The sequence below is a fragment of the Plectropomus leopardus genome, chromosome 15 (assembly GCF_026936395.1).
Source record: "Plectropomus leopardus strain MGB_pleo_1.0 chromosome 15, ASM2693639v1, whole genome shotgun sequence".
In the NCBI taxonomy this organism is placed as follows: domain Eukaryota; kingdom Metazoa; phylum Chordata; class Actinopteri; order Perciformes; family Serranidae; genus Plectropomus; species Plectropomus leopardus.
In genome coordinates this window covers 22727678-22737204 of record NC_142190.1, presented here as the reverse complement: position 1 = coordinate 22737204, position 9527 = coordinate 22727678, and positions in this window count along the sequence as shown.

Below are 9527 nucleotides of genomic sequence, written 5' to 3'. Positions count from 1 at the left end.
ACACGTAAATATGTTCCACCAACCAGCGGGGCCGGCGTCCGCCGTGACGTCACACTGCAGTTCTTCTCGGGCTCCACTGGATGACAGTGGCAAGTCACCGCTTACACACGATGAGCCGTCATTCTTAATGGCGACCGGTCAGAGTGTGTGTACGTGAGTGCATTTGTATATTTGTGTGCATGTGCGTTTGGGTGGGGTTCGCGCCTGATGGGTAGCGATGGGGTATTGAGGAGGTGGAGAGGGCTTATTGGAGGGGGTAGGTGGTTTTGATGGAGGTGTAGGAGGCGGGGGTGGGCAGTAAAATCGCAAATGAGAGGAAATTGTTTTGAGTCACAGCAGATTTGGTGGAGTGAGATAAGGGCTGATGACGGTGGTGGTGGTGTGATTAGGATTAGGGTGGAGGGTGGTGGGTGGGTGGGGGTTTGGAGAGAGTAGAAGGTGGTGGTGGTGGTGACGGGGGTGGGTAAGTGTGTGCGTGGAAGAAGGTTTTGGGAGGGGTGGGACTATGTACACACAGTGTCACTGTGTGTGTGTTGGGGTGTGCGTTTATCAGTGTGTGTAGGTTGTGAATTTTTTCTATGAGAGAGGGGAATTGAGGGAAAGATGAGGAGATGGGTGGTTTAGATAATGGCGGCCAGAGAGAGCAGACGAGGGCAGAGCGTGTCACACAGAAAGATAGAGTGCGATGGAATAAGAAACAGTGCGTGAGACAAAAGAAGTGAACATTTGATAAAGAGGTAAAAAAAAAAGGGAGACAGAGGAGCAGAGGAGGGGTGCGCAGGCCGTGGATGAGAGGATGGACGAGGGGAGGGACGTTGAAAGAGTGCCAGAGTAATTTTTCGACGTGTTCTCTTCCCTCCTTTGTTGGTTACGCTATGGGTAGCTTTGGCGGCGAGAGCTTTAGGGGGTTTTGGGGGGAACAATGATGCAGAGGGACCCGTCGCGTCTGCTCCAGCTGATAATGATGATGCCTGTAAACGATAACAATAATAAGTAGCTTCTAGTGGAACCCTAAAACCGCTGGCACGTGACGCGTACGTCACACATTATCACACATGACACACTGCACTGGACACACAGACATGGCTATCTCACGTTGGCAGTGTGTGTGAGGGTGGTCGGAGAGAGAGAGAGAGAGAGAGAGCGAGACACAAAGACACAGACGTGGAAATAAAGAGAAAAAGGGGAGCAGGGAGGAAAAAACGGATTATGCTCGGATTCTGTCACCTGCATACACTTGACATCCGCATACAGGACGAGTGTGGGATATGTGTGCTGAAAGTCAAAAACAAAATGAACGCATTTATAGCTGCCCCTATTGTATGTGGGCAATCTTGTGTAATTTTGCTTTTATCAGTACAGACAGGAAAAAAAAATCAAAGGGAGCCACTCAGAGAAAGCTGAACCCTACTGAGAAGCATTATTTGGAAATGTGGTAAAAAACTGAATGAGATGCTGGGAGGGTGGGGTGTGTGTGCTAGTGTGTTGGGGAGTAGGCGGGCGGGGGGGTTATTTCACATATTTTAGACCACAATTTCAGTTTAAATCTACACAATGTCAAGCGCCTCATTTGAATTTCAGACCTTGTCACAAGGAACAAATAATTGAAGCGCGGACTCATCTCACCGCAAAGAAATGACAATATAGATGAGAAGTAATTCAGCCATGACTAAAGCAGAAGAGAATTTGCTGTCTGCTCTTTTGATGATGTATGAGCTTTTGAATTTCTTTGGTGAGTCATATAGAAATAACTTGAAATAGTCAAAGCGATGCAGCACTCACATTGTGTACTTGGTGCTATAAATATGGCTCCATGTTTTGAAGATTTTAACTTTTCGTGAGGAGCAGAGGGGAGCTATTCTCAAATAACAAATTACAATCCTAACATGTAACTGTCGAGTCTCTCAGGTAATTAGGTTAGATTATGCCTTAATGAATTCCTTGTCCGACCTGCTAAAACAGGCGTCATGGGAACATGTTATAATCCCTCTGTTGATTTAAACAGTGCCGTCCTAATGCAATGGACGAGCCCTCTAAAATGCCACCAACCCCAATTTGTCTTCTGTGACTCATCCAGCCTCTAAAACAATGCGGCACCGTGCTGCTCGGCCCCTCATGACACACTGTCCTTTCCATAGCACCCTTGATGAAGCTGCTGGTTTGTCCGCAGGGGTAAACACAAACAGACAGCACCAATGGGTTTCTCAGGGACCGCTCACATGGGCAAGGGTGGGAAAAAAGTGTAGAAGATCAGACGTAAAAAGCTTTTTGAGGACATCTTGTATGACTCAGTCAAAAGCCTCCTACAGTATAAAGCTCACGAGGGTTATTATCTGTGACTGCGGGTTTTTGTTGAGAACGTGATGGGGTCGGTGGGCTGTATTATATATGACAAACGAATGCTTGGAAGTGATTCTGTGCTTTGTTGACTCATAGACTGAAGAGGCTCATTGACTGTGGCAGCTGGCTGACCTTGGAGAGAAAGCAACCTGTTTCTCTCACTTTCAGTTTCACCCCTCGGGAGCTTTTTTTCCCCCTCCTCATCTGAGGAAGTGAAGCGGGAGATGTACGATCTGACGTGAAAGTCGCAGGGAGGAGAGCGGCACCTGGACTCACCTACTTAAAACATGCCAGCAGCTTGTGACGCTTTCAAAGTCTCTAAACTCTTTAAATCGATCCTCACACGGTTTGACAACTGGCTGAAAATAACTTTGCGGTATCTTGTTTTGGAAATAGATTGAAAACAAAGGAGTTATCTGCGCTGTCTAAACGCTTAGCACACACACTCGCGTCTTGACTACACACTAGAGTGAGCTCTGATTCACCCTAGTAGCCTAATCGCAGGACGTGCACTACCTTTTACCTTTCGCAATCTGACTGGAAACTTGTACACTTACAACTTACGCTTGCGTCAACACCAACAGAAAATGTTAGGAATGTTTTGCACTTGGAATTGCTCAGTATGAAAGCAAAGCTTAATGCACAGCCAACAGTCACAGCTCTCCCCTTTATGATTCATATATTGCGTCAAAGTAAGTAATATTTGATCGGTTCAGCTGTTGAGTCAAACGCATAATAAATAAAATTAAAAAAAAAAGAAAAGAAAACATGGAAAGTGAAACATGACGTCAGCAAAGTGGCATTTCCACAGCAGATTAACATATTAGACAAGACGAGGGAGAGGAGGCAGAGGACAACAGAAACTAGCTGATCAATTGTGCCAAACAATTTGTTTTGTATGGGTTTAGTTTTTCTTAAACCAGAATTTAAACAGACTAATGGACAAAAATTGTATCAAAAAACTGAAACAAAAATGAACAAAAATAAAACCTCGGTGAAGCTTTGCAGTTCTTCCTGCCTGTAGTTTCCGCAGCTTCTTAAGATGCTCTAGACTTCTTCTGTTATCTGCAATCACATCTAAAATGGATTTTGGGATTTCATTAATTCTTAAAATATTCTTAAGAAACAGAGTCAAGACTTTTCTGGTGATCATATGACTAGTGTGTAAAACACGTTACTCATCTGAGAAGTGCAGATGCACAGACTACAGGCGTTTGCAAGTCCTTTGCGGATGCGTCCGGCAGGTTACGCCACATTGTCTCCACTGCTTCTTGGTCAAACAACTAAAGGCTTTTGATGGATGTGAAAAAATGCAGAAAATTAAACCCATTCCAAAATCCTAAATGAAAGGCAACGGTTTTAAGTGAGGTTGTGTCAATAAATGTGTTACAATTTTGCACAAATAATGAGTTGGTGTACAAAGATCTTAAAGCTGCAGATACGACTGCCTAGGGTATCCTGCATCCTGCATCTGGAGCGTCGGTTGTGAACATCCTTGGAAATTCGTGCTACGTGTCCTCAAGATGCAATATGCTATAGGGACTAGGAGAGCAGTGTAGGGGCAGTGTGTGGAAGTGACAAGGTCAGGTGTCAGAGAGCACTCCGGCAGCGACAACAATGGTAGAAAGTTTTGAAGACAAGTTAATATACCAAGTCCACAATTACCAGTATGATCTGTACGGTGTCTCATTGCTGCTGCAAAATGACAAATATACTTTATATACTTATACTACAGAAGTCGACAAGGCAACCTGCAGAAATAAATGGAAACAAGTTTAAGACCGCAAATGTGAATTGGGAAGTTTCATATGGTCTGAGTTCTCTGGTGAGCCCTGAGTAGTAAATAGGCAAGTGTGTGAACAATACCGAACAGCTGTTTCTGATACATTTTTGCAGATTACATAAAATGTAAAATCTCTGTGATAAGCCAAGATGTAATCGGATCTATTAGAAAACAATCTGATTCTCTAAGAAGCCACGTAACAATCCACAATGTTTTAAACCAGTTTTTGTTGCTAAATGTCTCCTTCAGACACGACTCATTTGGACTAAATGTGAGAGTGTTGAATCTTTTTCAGCATTTAAATAATGGCGTTTGGACCGTGGCAGGATGTTTGTGGATGTTTGTTCATGTGTTACACATTGTGTTTGAACAGAGTTTGACCAAATATGTGGTCAGACTCTACAGTTAAAGGTCGCAACCACAGAGTGTGAAAAAGGTTGTGACCAGGTCATAATGTTGACGACTAACAGAGAAACCGTTTCCACTTGTCTCTCATGGCTTTCTCAACAATGCAAAGTTTCCAACTCAGTAGATGATAACGAAATATTAATGATCAATATGCCTCTTGTTGCCATGGCAACACCGTGAAAAAGCTGATAGCTACTGTGTGGTCTTTCACACCTGAATGTTTGCAGTCTCCTGAAAGTTGCATAAACCACTTAAATACAAATGTTCCCAAAATGAAATGCTCTAAAAGATGCACATGCCCATAAATAAAAGATTGCCTCGGAATCACTTGCACAAACGTGTGCACAGCTGCAGACAGACTCACACAGGAGGGACTGAAGGCACGAGAGCGGGAACACACCAGTGAGGTTTCACAGTGTGAGGACATGGCCGACAAGGAGCAGCTCTCACTCAACACAGAAAATACTGTTTTTTTTTTTTTTGGTGGGGGTGGGGGGGGTTGCTGTCAGGGAACCTAAAGCAGCACAACCAGCTACTGCTAATTCAAATGGACTAAATTAATCTCATTCTTGTCCAGGGACATGAAAATGGGGAGGGGAGTGAGGTGGTGGGGCGGAGCAGGGGGAGTGTTGTGTGTTGGTGATGAGGCTTGAAAAGAGATGAAGCTGGCTGGGGGGGAGGGACGGGGGAGGACTGGAGAGTGTGAGTTAAATGCAGAGAGAATTAGAATGAATGATGACAAGACTTGCTCCTTATTTCCTTTTTTTGTGTCCCCGGGAAACAGAAACCTAATGCTTGCCTCTATGTGGGCCACACAGCCATCAGATGCACTTTGCTGCAGAGATCAATAGTCAGATTATTCATATCCAAAAATAACATGATGTGACCACCCAGTGACAGACTGACAATTTGGAAAATAGCTTATGTTCCTGATGAAAGCTCATCTGATTTTCTGCAGTATAAAGGCCTTGTTTTTGTTTTACAGTAACCTTGCGCTATCTGACAGCCTGTGACTAATGAGTCGATTTAACATCGAGTTTTGCGAAAAAGTCCTTTGCCACTGATAGAAAGAAATATCAGAAACTGAAGCAGAAGTTTGGCAAAGATGTTTAAAATTGAATTAAATTGCACCAGCAACAATGAAATTATTTTGGTTCCTCACATAACATGTTTCTGATTGATCAAAACTAAATCTTGCCAAAATACAAAAACAAATATTTTGTGTATAATAGTTTAGTGTTGCAAGTAATTATAAATAATAGATCTTTTCAATTTTCAAAGCAATTCCACCCTGCAGAACAATATGATTGAATTGGATTTTTTTTGTATTTATTATTTTGTCTTCACAAACATCAAACGGCCATTTTAGTGTTTTTTTATTGTACCCCCCAATAAAAATGTAACCTACATGCTTGGTTTTAGTGATTCTAATGTGATTTACAATCAGTATGATTTTCTATTTCATTGCTGCCTTTTTCTGTTTTATTCTCTCATGCTGTGAATTTATGTTGTCACAATATTGGATTTTCTTGCTTGGAATCCAACCTAGAAAAATCTATAAACATTGAGGGTATAAAATTAACTTTTTAAAAATTAAATGCTAAATATAACAAGGCCATCACCTAACAAAAAAAAAGACTTTTCTTTTTGGTTAGTAGCAGAGTACAGTAAGATGATTGTAGCAAACATCAAAAATAAGAGCAAGTAAGCAAAGCTGGTACTGATGTATCGATACTGTGAAAAGTGGGTATTAAAACTGATCGCTGTAATTTCATTTTTTTCTGTTGTCCACTGCGTTTCCATTTACTTTTGGTTTTTTGAATTGAGTTGGTGTTTGATAGCGGGAATAAAACCCTCACATCGGCTGACTTGGGATATCTTGGTTAGCAAAGAAACAAGGATGAAGTGTTTTTGTTCAAAAATGTAAAAGCTGCAACGATCGGCTTACTGAAAATGAAATATTAATTGAAAAATTTAATAGTTCCAAGTGTTCTTGGCATTACATTATATTTGGCGGCTTTGGAAAGCTGGCTGAACAAAACAAGAGGTTCTATAATGTCACATTTTTACAGCACGAACGGTTAATTGAGAAAATGATCAACGGCTTAATGAATGAATGAAAATGATCTTAAATTGCAGCCTTGATACTTTTCTCTAGTGTCTGTATAATGTTGAATGACTAAGTCACGTCAATGACAGCATATTTGACGCAGCCTTCTCAAGCCCGACCCAACAGAGGAGCAGCAGAGGGGTATAGCAGAATGAAAAAACTACACAGGATACAGACGGTTGATTTAATCCACAGATTTCATTTTAACTGATCACATGAACATCACGCTGGCTGCAAACCATCTAATGATTAATTTATGTCTTTCATTAACATTTTGTTCAACAGTTTATGTTAATCATCGTGTTTATGTCTCAAATTCGCCGGCAAGGCTTTGAAAGGTCGGATCATTCTGTGATTTCTTTTTGAGTTTTAAATTCCATCACTTTTTATTTTCACTCACACATTCAGGAGAAGATTGTGCTTCAGATATGACAATGCGACACATTTGGTGAATGCAGTTTATCAGACATTATGGCATTGTAACAACGCAGCTGTGGGCTGTGATTGCAAAGCCTGTCTCTTTAGAGTTTGTGCGTATGTGTGTGTGTGTGTGTGTGTGTGTGTGTGTGTGTGTTGCCTACAGGTGACTCATCGCACTGCAGATGACCACAATGTTTTTCTGCTGCTTGAGTGTCCATGGCTCTCTTTTTACCTTTCCCTCTCCCATGATTCTCATCTTCTCACTCCCTTTCTTTGTGTCTATTTTCCTATTTACATCCTCCCGCTATCTCTTCCCATCAGTGCTTTCTTTAGGCATTACAAGCCTATATCCCCAGATTACATAATGCCCTGCCTCGTATGATTCCGTCTGGATGCCACGGAAATGACACGCAGCAAATAAAGAGACAAAGAAACAGAACAGTTACATTTTGAGGCTCGTTTCATGCAAGTCTTTGTGTTTCTACATTGTACCTGAGAACGACCATCATCAGACCGTTCATCCAGCCCAGGTATAATGAGCCATAATGTCATGTTACGATCTGATTGGCATGGCGCGAATCACAGAGAGGGGCGGGAAAAGGGGCTGGTGACAGAAAGAAAAAGGGGGGGGTAATGATGATGATGATGAGGGGCCATGAGCCGAAACAAAGGCAGAATGACAAAAAAAAAGGTGAGGATCAATTTGTGACTGCCACCTCATTTTCTGCTTCCCCTCTCCCCCTTCCCTCTCTCTCTGTCTCTCTCTCCGAGCATCCAACTCGCATCAATCATACATCCATTTACCCCATCCTTCTCTCCCTCTCAATTAGTCTCTCCTCCATTTCTTGTCCTCTGCTTTACCGTCATCTGCATTCAGTGATTTTGAACGTTTAAATATAATTTCACATGTGAGCAGGCGCTGTTAAAATGTCCTGTTTACTTGATGACAAATCTGTTTCCTGAACAAAGAGGGAGCGGATCCTTATTTTCTACAGTAAAAAGCCCATAAGAGGAAAAAAAGAAAGCAAACACATGCACACACTGGTATGTGTACAAACTAACATGTAAGCAAGCTTTGCAATATTTTTTTTAAATCTCCAGCCCCCCCCCCAAAAAAAATACCACAGAAGAATGAATTAGAAGTGTTTTGTTTTAACCTGAATTTTATTCAAAACGGTTTAGATGTGGACATAAAAAAAAAAAAAACAATTATTGTTTGATTTGCTTTGATTTTTTGTTCATTCAAAATGAGCTAAATACAATATATTGCATTTTTATTCAATTATTATTTTAAATGTTTCCAGAAAATACATTTGAGAGCTTTATGTTAGAAAAAAAAGACTAGAAGTGTATAGACTTGCCCATAAAACAGGGTTACATCTGTTAATATGCAGCTAATTATTCATGTGTTTTTGGGAAAACTGCTAATAATTGGATACTCAGTGATTTTTACATCCATCATAATCACAACGTGCTTGATTATAGATTGTAGATTGGCCTAATCTTGGACAAACACAAGCAGGAACACACTCACACCCTCACCCTCACACACACACAAACGCAGCATTTACATTGTAATTACCCCTGAGCCCCTCTCCAGGTCCCTGTGGGGCCTCAGGCTGAAGATGGTCTCAGAAGAGTCCCAGTTGTCCCATTGAGGAGATCATTAGCCTGGTTAGAGTAATCCACAACAATCCGCGTGTGTTTGTGCACACACGTTCATGTGTATGTGGGGGTGTGTGTCACTTGTGTGCTCATGCGTTAAGCAGCTGTTAAATGGACTCCATGGCCTTTAGTGTCCCTGGACATTAGCTTTATTGGTGTGATCTGAAAAGTTATTTAGTGACAGCTGGGATTTCCCTCCCCAAGGACGGAGCCGCTGACGACTCATGATAGCGGGCATGAATGAAAGGGGAAATAGGCGTTAAATTGAAAGACCTGGAAAACTGCCGGAAAAATACACAGCTGAATTTATTAAAAAAAAACGATGATAATAAAAAAAACACATAAGAGAATTTCCTTAAATGACTAATAATTGCTTCATTATTTTATAAATCTACTAATATAATGAATGAAGTCTTGTTTTATTAACTTTTAATCTGAAATTAGATTATTTTATTTTGAAGGTTACTGAAATTACACTATGATAAACGAATCATTTGAACATCTTATTTTAGTAACAACAAAAAAAGCCAAATTAAAGCATTTATGAACAAGTCAGACCACATTAGCTGAGACGTGGAGACACTTTTAAGATCAGACATGAATGAAATTTAGCTTTAGTATTTGTCTGAGAAATGCAACCGCATTTTTGAGTGTGTGAATGTATGAAAAATGCAAAAGCTGTGATCTCCATCAGCCCTTTTTGTTGCAGGATCATGTCACAGGCAGCGTGGCTGTGTTTTGGGGTATTGTAGGCTTTAGAGGCTGTGTATCAGACAGGGTTTTGGAGCAGCTGTTTATTTG